This window comes from Myodes glareolus, chromosome X, assembly GCF_982192425.1.
Source record: "Myodes glareolus chromosome X, mMyoGla1.1, whole genome shotgun sequence".
Classification (NCBI taxonomy): Eukaryota; Metazoa; Chordata; class Mammalia; order Rodentia; family Cricetidae; genus Myodes; species Myodes glareolus.
This window is the reverse complement of record NC_142053.1, coordinates 41,949,601-41,966,303: the sequence shown is the minus strand read 5'-3', so window position 1 is coordinate 41,966,303 and position 16,703 is coordinate 41,949,601. Positions and strand designations below refer to the sequence as shown.

At 35.8% G+C, this 16,703-nt stretch overlaps 1 pseudogene; it reads right to left on the bottom strand.

The window, feature by feature from the left end:
- Nucleotides 1-3,980: 3,980 nt before the first annotated feature.
- Nucleotides 3,981-4,323, bottom strand: LOC125405534 (large ribosomal subunit protein eL34 pseudogene; annotated as a pseudogene).
- Between the last annotated feature and the right edge of the window lie 12,380 nt (nucleotides 4,324-16,703).

Here is a 16,703-nt window from a genome sequence, read left to right as displayed (position 1 = left end):
CTGATACCAAAACCACACAAAGACACAACCAGGAAAGAGAATTACAGACCAATATCACTCATGAACATTGAGGCAAAAATACTCAATAAAATACTGGCAAACCGAATCCAAGAATACATTAGAAAAATTATCCATTATGATCAAGTGGGCTTCATCCCAGAGATGCAGGGTTGGTTCAACATACGCAAATCTATCAATGTAATCCATCATATAAATAAACTGAATGATAAAAACCATATGATCATTGCATTGGATGCTGAAAAAGCATTTGACAAAATTCAACACCCATTTATGATAAAGGTGTTGGAGAGACTGGGGATACAAGGATCATACCTAAATATAATAAAAGCAATATACAGCAAGCCGTCAGCTAACATCAAATTGAATGGAGAGAAACTCAAAGCCTTTCCACTAAAATCAGGAACACGACTAGGCTGTCCACTCTCACCATTCCTCTTCAATATAGTGCTTGAAGTTCTAGCAATAGCAATAAGACAGCATAAGGGGATCAAGGGGATTCGAATTGGAAAAGATGAAGTTAAACTTTCGTTATTTGCAGACGATATGATAGTGTACATCAGCGACCCCAAAGACTCTACCAAAGAACTCCTACAGTTGATAAACACCTTTAGTAATGTGGCAGGATACAAGATCAACTCCAAAAAATCAGTAGCCCTCCTATACACAAAGGATAAAGAAGCAGAGAGGGAAATCAGAGAAACATCACCTTTCATGATAGCCACAAATAACATAAAATATCTTGGGGAAACTCTAACCAAGGAAGTGAAAGACCTATTTGACAAGAACTTTAAGTCTTTGAAGAAAGAAATTGTGGAGGATACCAGAAAATGGAAAGACCTTCCCTGCTCTTGGATTGGGAGAATCAACATAGTAAAAATGGCAATTCTACCAAAAGCAATCTATAGATTCAATGCAATTCCCATCAAAATCCCATCACACTTCTTCACAGACCTTGAGAGAACAATAATCAAGTTTATATGGCAAAACAAAAAACCCAGGATAGCCAAAACAATCTTATACAATAAAGGAACCTCTGGAGGCATTACCATCCCTGACTTCAAACTCTATTACAGAGCTACAGTATTGAAAACAGCTTGGTATTGGCATAACAACAGAGAAGTCAACCTATGGAATCGAATAGAAAACCCGGGTATTAACCCACAAATTTATGAACACCTGATTTTCTACAAGGGAGCTAAAGCTATACAATGGAAGAAAGATAGCATCTTTAACAAATGGTGCTGGCATAACTGGATGTCAACCTGTAGAAGAATGAAAATAGATCCATATCTATCACCATGCACAAAACTCAGGTCCAAATGGATTAAAGACATCAACATTAATCCGACCGCTTTGAACCTGATAGAAGAGAAAGTGGGAAGTAGTCTCCAAGATATAGGCACAGGAGACCACTTCCTAAGCAGAACCCCAGGAGCGCAGACAATAAGAGAAACAATAAATAAATGGGACCTACTGAAACTGAGAAGCTTCTGTAAAGCAAAGGACACTGTCAGTAAGACAAAAAGGCTACCTTCTGACTGGGAAAAGATCTTCACAAACCCTTCAACAGATAAAGGTCTGATCTCCAAAATATACAAAGAACTCAAGAAACTAGACACTAAAACTCTAAATAACCCAATTAAAAAATGGGGTACTGAACTTAACAGAGAATTCACAACAGATGAACTTCGAATGGCTAAAAAGCACTTAAGGTCATGCTCAACCTCCTTAGTGATCAGGGAAATGCAAATCAAAAACAACTTTGAGATATCATCTTACACCTGTCAGAATAGCCAAACTCAAAAACACCAATGATAGCCTATGCTGGAGATGATGTGGAATGAGGGGAACACTCATCCATTGTTGGTGGGAATGCAAACTTGTGCAGCCACTGTGGAAATCAGTGTGGCGGTTTCTCAGGAAACTGGGAGTCAACCTCCCTCAGGACCCAGCAATTCCACTCTTGGGAATATACCCTAGAGATTCCCTAACATACTACAAAAGCATTTGTTCTACTATTCATAGCAGCACTATTTATAATAGCCAGAACCTGGAAACAGCCTAGGTGCCCCTCAATAGAAGAATGGTTAAAAAAAGGTGTGGAACATATACACATTAGAGTTTTACTCAGCGGTAAAAAACAATGACATCTTGAATTTTGCATGCAAATGGATGGAAATAGAAAACGCTTTACTGAGTGAGGTAAGCCAGATCCAAAAAGAGGAACACGGTATGTATTCACTCATACGTGGATTCTAACCATAATTAAAGGTCTTTGAGCCTATTATTCATGATCCTAGAGAAGCTAAATAAGAAGATGAACCTGATGAAGATTATATAGCTACCCGCCAGGAGGTAGGAAATAGTCAAGAGTCCCTGGTAACCTCGGGTGCATGGGGGGGGTGGGAGGGTTGTCGGAAAGGGAGAGGGTTAGAGAGAAGGGAGTAGGGGAGGATTGGGGAAAGATCGGGGGACTGGGATGGGGGGGAGGGAGGAAGGATGGATATGGGATCAGGCAAGTATATACCTCAACTAAGGGAATCATTTTAGGGTTTTCAAGAGACTTGATTATAAAGGGGATCCCCGGTCCAAGGAGAGATCCCCCAGATTGTTCTCTGGACAGAGGAGAGGGTGCCTGAACCGGCCTTGGCCCACAACCATACTGATGAATATTTTGCATGTCACCATAGAACCCTCATCTGGCGATGGATGGAGATGGAGGCGGAGAACCACGTTGGAACACTGGACCTAGCTCCCTAGGTCCAAATGAGAGGCAGAAGGAAAGAGAACGTGAGCAAAGAAGGCAAGGGCACAGGAAACCTTCATCCGACGTTGGATGGCGATACAGATGGAGACCCATATTGGAACACCGAACTGAGCACTCCACAGTCCAAATGAGGAACAGAAGGATGAAGAAAATTAAAAAAGTAATCAGGACTGCGAGGGATGCGAGCACCCACTGATACAAGGGGACTGATATAATGAGAGTTCACCAAGGCCTGTTGGACTGGGACTGAACAAGGACGTGATCCAACCAGATTCTCTGAATGTGGCTGGCCTGGAGCCTTTTTGAAAAGCCATTGACAATGACACTGGGACTTGCTTCCTCTGCATATACTGGATTTTGGCGCTCCAGTCTGTTTGGACTCTCATCTTCCCTGGACCTGGAGTGAGTGGGGAGGAACTTGAACTTCCCACAGGGCAGGAAACCCTGACTGCTCTAGGGGATGGAGAGGGAGGAGGAGAGGGAGTGGGGGGAGTGGGAGGGTGTTGGGAGGAGGGGCTGAAATGGAAACTTATATAATTTAATAAAAAAAAAAGAAAAGAGAAAAAAAAAGAAATATATTTGAGTTTCTTCAAAGTCAAATATTCACAGTACAGCTTTGATTTGTGATATACAACTGAAATATTCTTCTCGTTGGAATCAAGCACTCATCAAATAGACATAACTGGTTCTAGAAAAAGAAATGTCATTTCTGAAGGAATTATATTTTCATTTATTTAAATAAAAGCAAGATCATTTCTGATATTACCCATTTTTGATGCCAGGGTGAGACTAAATGGGTTGCATCCATAAGTAACTGTAGTTTCCCCTTTTCAGGAAAAATCACAGAGAATATTAATGAACTTTTCTGTTTGCCTCATGAAGCAAGAATTTAAACATTTCTTACTCTGCATCCTCAGAGTGATGTAAATCCATTTACCCAATCTGTACCCCACTCTGGAGTGAAATGAGAGAATCTGTAGGTAAAATTGAAGTTTCCTCAAGCCACTCAAATTATCCACTCAAACCGTCTTCCCTCTGTATTTCATAAGACTGTAGCGGATGGGAAGTTCCTTGTCACGTTTCCACCTTGTGTGAAAATGCCTTGACTCAGGTCTTATCTCATTCGGGAAAAGTAAATTCTTTCTTCCCCACAGACCAAGCCTTGACTTTTATTACTTTGAAAACTGTTTATTTATTTCGCTTTGTGAGTCTGTGCTTGTGCCTTCAATATTTCCACAGCAATTTTCTCCTCCTCAGTAAGAAAAGCAGCCAATTTGATTCTGTCACAGACACACTTGACACACATGGAACCACAATAGGCCCTGCTGACATGTTTCTTTGTCTTATACAATCTCCTAAGGACTTTAGGTCTTACAGCACAAAGCTCTCAAAGTGTGCTTGGGGATACTGCATGAGAATTTAGCTGCTTTTTCAACCTTTTTGGTATAAAGATCAACAATCCTTTTGCCAGGGATTTGAGACAGACTAGTTTTGTTACAAGCTGGACTGTGATGATATGTCAAACGCTGGACCATTCCGTGTGTGTCTAAGCACCGCCCCCTCATAAACAATTCTTTTACTCTGGTTACTTCCTACAAGTTGAAGGAAAGGCACATTCTTTTTATTTGTTTTGCTGAGAATGGTGTGTGTGTTGTTTTTGTTTGGTTATCATTTCCATGCCCCAAAAGATACTGAGAGCATGTGCTAAAGATACTCAAGGCTTCCAGTCGCTGACAATTACTTAAGAAAAGCTTATATAATCTTCCACGAAATTTATTTGAACAACTCTTTGGAATTTTTTTTCTATTCTAGAAAATCCTTGAAAAAGAATGAAATCACCACAGTAGCAAAACCATCTGATGTGTTATCAACATTTCAGAGCTCTGTTTTAGTGGATGCATTTCTAGTCCATCACTTTAACCAATCCACAACTTGTGGAAGTATTTCCAAATATGACAGGAGCAGGATAACCACCAATCATTGTAAGAAATTAACAGGGCTGCCTTTGAGTTGAATTTAGCAGCAGAACACATCAATATGCCCTAAATCACAAGGAGAAATCATTGCTCAAACTTAAAATTGGACACCATTTTGATACCTAATTTTGTTCTGCTTTACAAATACAGGAGGCTTTTTTAAATGCTCACATATCAATAATAAGCGTCGCTTTGTACGAAATTTCTACAGTCTTAAGCCTATGAGTAGTCTGCCCTAGAAAGTCAGCCAACTAGGCTTCCTTTCAAATATCTGACTTTCTAATTTTCTGCCTGTTCTACTTGCCTCTGTTCTCACTGTTTCTTGGCTTTCATACAGTCTTCTGTCTCTTTTAATAACTTGTTTTTGTGTGATCCCTGGCACTTGTTTGCTACTTGTTTGCTTTTTCTTACATCACCTTCTTGTCTTCTGGCTTTCAGACATGATCTATGGCTGCTATATTCTTCTAATTTGTTCTTCTTCTCCTTTCTATACTTTCTTTTGGCACTTCTTGAGCTGATTCATAGGCTTTTTCTCTTATTCATATCCATGACCTTGCTTGTAATTGAAGAAGGATTTATCTGGGGATTGTATTCTATGATGCTGGGAAGTACTGATAAGCTATAATCTGTGCTCACGATTACCATTTTTTGTTTGTTTTTCATCATTTAAGTTTTTTATGCTATGTCATATCTTAACATCCAATACTCCTTTGAAATGGAAGAGCTTTAAAACTACAAGTTACTGAATTACTTTCACCGAGTTCACATGTTCAAGTACATAAACAAGTTTTTAATTAACTTTTGTTACTTATCTTCTTTTCTGGAGAAGCACATTTACCTTTCCTTAGTATGCATTCTCAAGGGCAGAGAGGAAAGCCTTGGGTAAGGCTTAAGTCATATGCAATAAAATGCTGAAAACTGACCTATTCATGCTGGGGCTGGAACTGCCAGAGACTTCTACCTCATCTAGTGCACTGTCTCTATACTATTTAGATTATGCACTATTACTTACTTGCCATGAATATATGCCCACAGCTTTTCTTACCGTGCAGAATATCAGCTCTATATTGCCTGAATAATCCTGACATGCAGTGTACAACTCTACAGATGACAAGTGCTACATTTATTGACTTATGAAAGACAATGGATCCTGGATATAATAATAAATTTTGGTATGTCCCTTAGAGAAGTCAGTCATTAAGAGGAATATACATTCATCACAGAAATATGCACAAAATGTTAATAGATCTTCAGAAGCCTCTCCAATTGGATTTTCTTTCCTTCGAACTACAAAATGCGTTGCTTCAGCAAAGAATGAGTTGTGACAAAAATGTTTTTCCAAATATAAAACCTTATGCCTCTCTGAATAGAGTTTGACAAGCTCATGAAATATTTATGCTATTTTTTGTACTTGAAGAGATGTCACATGTTACTGGTTCTTACACCAAAATGTCTCACATTTAATCCAAAATCATTGTGCATTTATGCTTTCATGATTGTCTTGTCAACAGTCCATTAGTGTAAGATACACTTTGATGGTATAGATAAATACACTCTTGTATATTCTTCTACTTGGAAATGACTAACTGGTCAAGGGTATCCATGGAGCTGTTGCAAACACATACTTGCTTTTTATCATTTCTTTTCTGCTTTGTCTTTGCATTTCATAGTAAAGCAACAGAGGGCTCAATACGCAAAAGACTTGTGCATTTTATATAGTATTAGCTTCAAAACTTGTCATGTAGGATTTACTATGTCTCCAGTTGGTATCCCACTTTTCCATTAAAGATGATACAGAGTATATTTTGAATATGTATCACTTTACTTTGTGATAACAATTAGGGTTCAATAGTTCTTAAAGAAAGAGAACAAATTATAACAGGTGAAGAAAAGGTATTTAAACAAACTCTAGGAACACTGATTAATGAATTCTATTAAAACTCCTAGGATCATCTGGGCCAGCATGATAGTTAAACAGGCCAGACTCTCCCTGTCATGTCTAATTACATAAATTTGAACCCCACATAGTGAAATGAGGAATCAAAGTCTTAAAAGCTTTCCACTGACCTCTACAGGTATGCTGTAGTACCTTTCTATGCGCCCACCCCAATAAATAAATGTAAGTGTTAGCTTTTAAATCATGGTGAGAACAGATGTCCAGAAAGATGACTCTATTGGTAATGTACTTAATGCCCAATCATGCATGACAGATGATCTGGATTTGATTCCACCAACACATACCAAGGTAGATGGAAGGGGAATCCAGAAAGTTAGATGTTGACTGCTACAAACATTCCAGCACACACATCATGCACATAAATAATAAAAAGTCACAAAATTAGTTTAAAATAGTTGTGAATTTTAAATAGACAGAAATTTGTAAACTAGCCTTCTGGTTTATTTCTTGTAAAATCTTAAGCATGTGAGCTAGGACTGGTTGCTTAGTCTTGCAAGTCCAGTTAGCTGAGAAGCCAAAGTGGTAGAATGGCACATTCAAACCCAGCTTAGGCTACACGATAAATTTAAAGTCAACCTAGGCAAAAGCCACAAAATTTTGTCTCAAAATAACATGTAAAATGTGTCTGAGATACAACACAAGGATAGTGCATTTGCCTAGCCTGTGGGAAACGCTATGCTGAATCTCCAGTACTGAAAGAAGCAAAAATTGTGTTTTCTTCCTTGCTCTTGAATTGCTGTCTCCTTATCTCCAAAAAAGATAATCGTATATATTCCATGATTGAGAATTAACTAAGTTTACAACAAATACTCAGAACTGATTGGTTTCCTGTCCACTACTTTTTGTTTCTCTACAAAATCTAAAATGTATTAATTACATATTCATCTAACTATTAAAATGTCAGCACTAAATACAGTTCCTCTTAAATGTGTAATGTCCTGAATAAGGAAAAGATATTAAACAACTATACTTTAACATTTTTGTCATTATCTTATGGGTCTCGGATGGGTATGATCATATATGTCTGGGGTTAGGAAGAAAGTATAAGCAATTTTCGGTATGACTGTCACTCTCAGATGTAAATATAACCAAACAGGACATTCCTAACATGGAATATTGTCAATATAATCATTGCACTAGATTGCTAACAATAGACAAACAAGAATTCAGCTAGTAAGAGATAAAAATGGAGCTGCTTATTAATTTTCTCAGGATGGAGAAGCACAGGTAAAATTTAATGATTTTACTGCAAGATGTTTACTATTCATTTAGATTATTAAAATGATAAGAAAACATTAACTGCAAACATATTTTTAAGCACTTTACAAATGTTAATTTGTACCACTCGCAAAAATTCTCAGATGTAAAGGGTGTTGTCGTCTTTATTTCACAAATGAATAAACAAGGCACAATACACTTCGTTATTTGCCAAAACATGGAACTGATAAGTGGAGATACTAATAGAAAAATCAAGGAAGGCAAACTTCAGAGTACATGTGTTTAAAGAAGGAATGGAAGTCAGCCTCATTATGATGAAAAGTTGATTTAAAATTTTGATTTTGAACGTATTTTAGAGATTAACATTGGGAAGACCAACTGAGAAAAAATGCCTGAGTTGAAGCAGGAGTTCTGTTAGCTGCAAGAACCTAGCTCAGGTTCTTTTCTGGTGTTTAAACTTCATTTTCCTCATCTTTCAGTGAATGGATTTGAACTGAATAGGTTCCTCATCTCTTTCAGATCTAATTCTAAAAAAACATTATAGCAACTGATTGTTTTTTAAAGTTATTTACAATTTTATTATGTATTTACTTTGCAAATGCTTCATGCAATTTGGATAACAATTCATCCCAAAACTCTCTTAGCAGCTATAGAATTACAGTGGGAGTCAAAACTTTCCTAAAGCGTTGGATTATATAATTATGGTAGACACATGCTGTTGATCTTGATTATCATGGAAACACATGGAAGTTTCTCTCAGAACCCTCTGAATTTCTCAATCTTTTCCAGGCTCTTTCAATGAGAGACAGCATCACAGTATTTTAATTGGTTTTTATTTTTGGTTGGTTCATTCGCCAAGAACTGTTGCCAACCATAATAGGCAACATGGAGAAAACTGCCTGAAGCCCAGAAAGGAAACTGTGAATGGCCTGCCACATATTTAATTGAATTCATTTTCTCTCTATCAGGAGCTTAACTTAAATGGAATTCAGGGCATCATAAATTTCATGAAACAGCAGTAATTTCAGCTCCATTTCCATCCTGTTGGCAGTGTTTTTTATTTATTTTTTTGCTGGTTGGTTGCTTTTGTTTTTGATTTTTATATGCTTGGCCTGAAAAAGTTATGGCTCTGTTATGTTTATACTTATGGAGGATTATGGATATTTGTTTGAACTGCTAAACTAATGCAGCCATATTTCCATTTGACACAGACATATAACTCTCCTTGTTTATCAGCTCCTGTGACCAGATTTGACCTTCTGCTTTCAAAAACAAGTTCTCACATGTGGCTGTAAAGTTTCTTGAAGTTCATCCTCAAGAACACTGAGTAAAAATAAAACGTCGGAAATGAAAGACTTCTAGACTATGTTTTCTTTGTTTTACCTCTTGTAAAGAACTTATGGGATGCTACTTTGATTACAAGTTTGTTATATACATGTCTACTCTCTCTACTAGATTAACTCCTTTATGCCTAAGAATTATACCCGTTAGTGAATATCCTCATGTTGCCTAGCACAGAATTGAAAACAAAGTAAGTTTCCAGTGCATAAAAGCTGAATAAATGATTTCTGTCATTTCTTGAAAATCTTATTTGAGCTCAATGTAACTTTTGAAAACAAAGCAGATTCTTATGACATATATTTTTTTGAGAAATTTAAGAAGACTACACAATATAAAATATAAAGTCCAACATCATGTTTTAATATATTTTGGACAGAATTTACTTTCCTGTTGTTATCATAATGGGGGCTGAACTACAAAAATATATATATAAAAGAAAACTGACCTTATAATCTATGGAATATTGTCAATTGCTGGGGTGTAATCTCCTTGTTTTCATTTTGTGAATGAGGGAGCAAGGGAAATTCCCGAGTTTTTAGACAGTAAAGCATATCTATAACCTTGACAACTTCCAAAATTGAAACTAGGACTAACACAATAAAATTGAAGAAACTTTTCTTCCTTCTAATGTAATGTATAATTTTAATGACAGCACAACCCATCATTCCATCGATGAAGTCTCATTGATGGGTATAATAAAACTAAATATAATATTGTGGTTTCTCAGTAATCCAATCTGCCACAATGCTGTGAGTCACAATCTTTTTTTTTCTTCGCATAATGCTGTTTGAGACACCATAATGTTTTATACCTAAGATTATTTGTTGAGCTGAATTACAACAATTCAATATTATGTGTTTAACCTTCAGCCCCAACACTTTCAACTATGACTTTATTTGAAGGTTGTATCTTTATAGAAGCAGTGAAATTAAAAAGAAATCTTTGGAGCAGCGCCAAGTCCCCATAATGGTATTTATGAAAATAGAAAAAAATGACCCAAAACAAACATGCACAGAGAAAAGACTATTTGAAGGAACTTTCAGAGAAGACAGCTATCTTTTCAGACTTTTTACTCATAGCCTCCCAAAGAAGGGACCCTGAGTACAATTTGGTTTCTACTTCTATTTGCCATAAGTATAAGATAATAAATTGATGACAGACCACTCAGTCAGTGGTTCTTTGCTAATGCAGATCTATCAAACTATTATATCACAGAAATAAGAATGCAGATCCACAGGCAGACAAATGAAAACAAGGTGCCATCTCTTGTGACTTATAATAACGAACTCAAAATGAATTACAGGTTGCCATCACCTGAAGACTTGGCCTCTTGGTATAGACGCAAGGCTGAGATCTTCCCTAGTTCTTTCCTATTGTCCCTTTTAGACATTTCTTGTAGCCCATACCCATTCTTTTGTGATGCCCTGTTGTCCCCCAGAACAACTCTCTACCAGGATTCACAGCTACTGTATTTGGCTGAAACTCAAGCAAACGACCCTTTTCCTTCTCTGCATTCTCCATTCATGTTTCACAAGATTTACATTATGATTCGCTGCCATCCTTCTACTTTATCCCCTCCTCCCACTCCATCTGTATTATCTTGAGTGTGGCTTCTGAGTGTAAACCTAGAATTCAGGGTCTCTCAAGTTGGGCTGTTTGCTGCCCCTGTCAGATATTCTTTCTAGCACATCTCCATTACTTTGTGCTCCCCAGAGTCTCACAGAATTACTTGCTATCAGAGATCCAACATCCACCACATTTAGCTAGGATCCAGAGTGGGCAACAGCAACCAAAGAACAAGACACCTACCCAACAAAGGCAAGATCAGATTTACAACAAAAATCATTTCAAACGTTCTAACTCCAGATGCCTAGATCTCAACGCAAAAACAAATGAGAAACCAATATGGTATGTTTCCTTCTGAAGCAGGAACCCTTCTTGGAATAGGACCTGAGGAGAGCAATTTCCTGAAGCACAAGATGAGGGCTTCAAAAAAGTGATGATAAGAAAACATTCTGGATGTGTTCAAGGACCTAAAAGAGGAATAAGTGCTTTAATGAAGATAAGGAAAGTACAAACAGCTGAGTGAAAAATAAAATCTATTCAAGACATGATAGTAGAATTTAAAAATTAAATAGAATAGTTAGAGAAAATACAAACTGAAATACAGTGGGAAATGAAAAACATATGAAGTCAAAGAAAAATTTCAGGCTTAAGTCTCAGAGACAGAGTAAATGACAAGGAAAAAATAATTGGGGGTTTTGAAGACAAGGTAGAAGAAATGTGCACAAATTATCATGCACTAGTCATTAGCTTTATGTCACCAATAATGTGTAGTGTTGTATTAAGGAAAGAAATAAAAGCATTTTACCTTTGGAGTCATTTAACCAAGACAGTGTCCGTATATAAAATTTTTACTTTATGATCCCTGTATCTTACATCCTTTGTCTTATTTTCAAATGATATGATATTGTATGTAAAAGACCATGAAGATTCCACTAGGAATCTTCTATATCTGATAAGCACTTTCAGCAAAGTATCAGGATATAAAATTAACTTCCAAAAATCAGTAGCCATCCTATATGCAACTGACAAATATACTGAGACAGAAGGATTACAGTACCTTTTACAAAATAAAAAAAAAATCTTAGCCTCAAAAAATAAAATATCTTAGGACAACTCTAATAAAGCAAGTAAAAGGCTTATATAATTAAAACTGTAAGCCATTGAAGAAGACACCAGAAGTTGAAAAGACCTCCCTTGATTGTGAATTGGTAGGATCAATGTCGTGAAATGATCATCTTAACAACAGCAGTTTAGAGACTCAGAATAATCTCAACACAATTATTAACAGAAGACAAAAACAGTCTCAAAATTCCAACCCAAGTATTTATATAAGATAAAAACAATCTTAAACTTCATATGGAAGCAGAGACACACAACACCCAGCATATCTAAAACCTAGGTAATGAAAGAATTGTTAGAGGTATTGTAATAGTCTGACCTACAGATCATTACAGGTATTACATTCCGGATTCCAAATTGCATTGCTGAGCTACAGTAGTAAAAACAGCATGTTATTGACTTATAAACAGACACATTAATTAGTGGAATAGAATTGGTGATTCAGTCACAATTACACACACATATGGACATCTGAATTTTGTCAAACAAGCCTAGAAATACTAAAGGAAGACATCATCTTAAAAATGACACTGATCAAAATTTATATATACATATATATGCACAAAATATAATTTCAAACAGATTAATGACTACATCATGAAACTAGATATATTGAATATGATAGAAAAATATGGGGAATACACTTGAACTAATTGGCACAAATAAAAACTTTCTGAACAGGACACCAACACCAATAGCACAGACATTGAGACCAACAATTATTAAATGGGACCTCATGAAACTAAAAGGCCTATTTATACCAAAGGGTACCATCATTCAAGTAAAGCAGCGCCTACAGAATGGAAAAAGTCATTTCCAATTAACTATCCTTCTGATAGAGTGTTACTTCCTAAAGTATCCAAAGAATTAAAAGTCTCAATATCTAGAAAGCAAATCAATTGAAAATGGAGGCTAAAACTAAACATTTTTCTAAAATAATGAGCATAAATGAATGAGAAACACTGAAAAATATTCATCATCCTTAGGCACCAGGGAAATACAAGTTAAAACTATTCTGAGATTTTATCTTACCGCAGTCAGAATACATAAGATCAATATAACAAATGATATAGCATCTGCTGGAGAGGATGTAGGAGAAAGGAGAACATTTATTCAGTCTTGCTGGGATTACAAATTGTTACAACCATGATGCAAATCAGTGTGGAGGTTCCTCAAAAAGTTGAAAATCTATTCCTACAAGATCTACCTGTACCATTTTGGAGCATATACACTAAGTACTCTACATTTTACTGTAGAAGTAGCTGCTCAAGTGTGTTCATTCATACTCTATTCATAATAGCCATGAACTGGAAACAGCCTGGATATCCATGAACAGATGAATGGCTAATGAAAATGTGATACATCTACATAATAGAAAATTATTCATCTGTTAAGGAAAATAAATTTTTCTGGTAAATGGATGGAGTTAGAAACAATCATCTTGAGTGAGGTTACCCAGATCAAAAAAGATCAATATGGCATGGTTTCTCTTATAAATATGGGTTAGCATTTAAACTTTAGATATTTGTATTTCAATTAGAGTAACCACTGATATTAGTTATTATAGGAGAGGGGATGTGTGTAGTGATATTTTATGTTTTAACAAATAAAGTTTGCCTAAAGATCAGCGTGTAGAGCTAAGCCACTAGATGCTAGAGAGTGGTGGCATACACCTTTAATTCCAGGATTCCAGAGACAGAGGCAGAGAGGCACCTCTGTTAGTTCAAGGCCATCCTGGACTACACAAGATTGAATCTCTCTAAAAGCGAAATAGAGCTCACACAAAGGTGATTCCAGCACTTGGGATCACACACACCTTTAATCCCAGTTCTAGAAACGTGGAGACAGGAGTGATTTGACTGAGCAGAGAGAGGAAAATAAGACAGAAGGAGACAGGAGCTGGTGCAGTCTGAGATTTGGTGGACACAAGTGGAATATGGAGATGCTTTGGTAGAAGTAGAACTCTCTAGTGGCTGGCTGCTGTGCTTCTCTGATCTTCAGCATTAGCGCCTATATCTGACTCTGAGTTTTTATTATTAAGATCAACTAGAATTCTTGCTACAGATGTGTCTTCCATCTTTGAATACTGGTTAAGTATAAGACATTCAAGTTCCTGTATTTTTAGAAGTAAGTTGATGATAAGATTCAAAACATGGTGACTGTGCAGATACAATAAAACTGATTTGTTTCTGTTGTCAAATAAATCAGAAAGTTCCCTGATCTGATGGGGTTAAATGTTCAAAGAGAAATTCAGGTAACAACCTGTCATGTGATCCATTAACACCTTCAGAATGTGTGTCATACTTTGTTAAATCTATGACATGAAATTTTTGAATTTAGCAAAAAGTAAAAGTAATCATTTTGCTTAGGAAATAAATAAAGCAATAATGTACAAAGACTTTAGTTACTAGCTTTGTTATCTTTGTCCTGCAAGACAATTATTTGCCATGGTAAACCTTTTACAAATATTAATTATTAATATAAGCATCATCTACTTTTCAGATTTCTCTCCATGTAAGGTTGATAATAACTGGTCACTAATCATATCACAAGCATCCATATATAACTAATACTTTACTTTTTAAAATATGTGCTAATCCTTGCATCTCTATAATCCTAAAGGTTTTCTTTCTATCCACTTAGTAGGTTTGTGTACTCTAACTGGAATTATCTCAATTTTCTCACGTAATGTTTTATTTATAACATTTCTAGTAACAAAGCTAATTTGCAAGGTCTAAGTTTGTGTGTTAATGGCATGCTAAAACTTCCTCCTTCACTTTCAATCCTGCTACAGTAATTTACTTCTGGCCTGTAAATTTTTTTTATTTTTATATGTGCACCTATGGGACATTTCTATCCTACACAAGTGCTATTTCTAGTGGTTTTTTATTCATATTTTGCAAGAAGTATTTTCTGTTTGGTGAAATTCATTTCAGATTTTATTACTGTCTTTTAAATACTGTCATCAGGGGAATTGAATATTTATATATCTAATCAGTGTATCCTTGTTTCTTATATCCAGTAAATCAGGTATTCATTAACTATTCATTGATTTTCTGTAATTTGCAATCAAATATCCAGACACTGTAAAAAAGCCATTATTCTTTTATTCAAAGGGCTGATCACAATGTATAGAACACACAAACACACACAAATGAGGCATGTATTTGTATGTATTCTATCATATGCATGCTCAAAACAACACAGTCTTATTGATGAAAATAATGTGATTCTGGTTCCAATGGTAATAGCTAACTTACAACTGTTCTGCATTTCAGAAAGTCATTTAATGTGAGTTAATCTGGGGCTGAAGAAATGGCTCCACAGTTAAGAGCACTTACTGCTCTTTCAGCGGACCTAAATTGAATTCTCAGCTTCCATGAGGAGTAGCACATGATCACCTATACTTCTAGTTCCATGGAACCCTCTGCTGTTTTCTGGTCTCCATAGCAACCTCCACTCACATGTAATACATTCATTAAATCTTTAAAAGGATGTGTTCATTTTAGATCAAATGTATTTTCTATTTTAAACAATGTTATAAATGTTGGTTAGGTCATTTTACAAGTCAATAAAAATTAATCCATATTTTAATTGATCAAAACTTTTAATTGTGTTTTAGGACTAATTACATGGTTAATAAAATTATATGTGTATTAGGAACAAAAATTTGGAGATCTAACTTAAGATTCTTGGGAGGTGTCTTATTTTTCTTTTTTCCATATTTTATAGTCAGTTTTAGGAGTCAGTAGGAAATTGGTTCTCCTTTGGAGACCACATTAGGAGATTTAATCTTTCATCATGTCTCCTGACAGGAGGAAAGTTCACTGTAGTGATAACAATTTGGTTGTGAGTGTTGTGGCAGAAGAGTAAATTATTTACAGCAGAAATTCCTCTATTAATAATATTACTATAGTGCTGAGAATTATGAAGATGGCAAGTAGTGGCAGAGAGAAGAATGCAAGTTGACAAGTCAACACATGGCCTCTTCTACACATATATAATTTATAAATAATGCATAACAAGAAGAAGCCAAAGACAGAATCTGAAATCAACTTTTCTAATGCTTGTGTAACTTTGGATATACTACTCAGAACTGTTGTGTTCTAGATTACATAGTTGTTAAGTTCGAAGATTTCTTTCAAATTTATGCCTACTTTGTGCACAACACATGGGAATCATCCACTTGATGTCCACAAAGTAAAGCTCACAGTCCTTGAGAATGCCATGTGCAAAAAATATTAGTGTTTTTATATAAATTAGGTTAACTAAATGTAACTTGCCCTTTGTCAATAAAATCTGGGATCCCATTAAGCCACTGCAAGGGGTGGGGATTCAGCTAGTAAACATGACTTACCTTTTAAAAAACTATATCTATTGGTATGAAAGGAACTATGCTCATATATGATTTGCAGTTCTCACCCCATTTTTTACTGTATAGTTATAAATAACAAGTCTTAAAATTAACATTTTCTTCTTGCAGGGCCTTCTTTTTAAACCATTTAAATGTGAGTATGTTTGTTCTTTAACAGTCCTGAAGAGCATGGCCTACTCCATGATTTATCAGTTTATGAATGTGCCTTCCTCATATTTAGAAATCTTTGCTTTATATGACCAAATGATGTGTTGCAATGCCTGTGAATTGGTTCTCGTTTTCTTTGCTGAAATATTCTCTACTTATTTTTCCCTACATTACCACCCCTCTGAATTTTAAGTTTTTGATTATCCTCTGACCTGA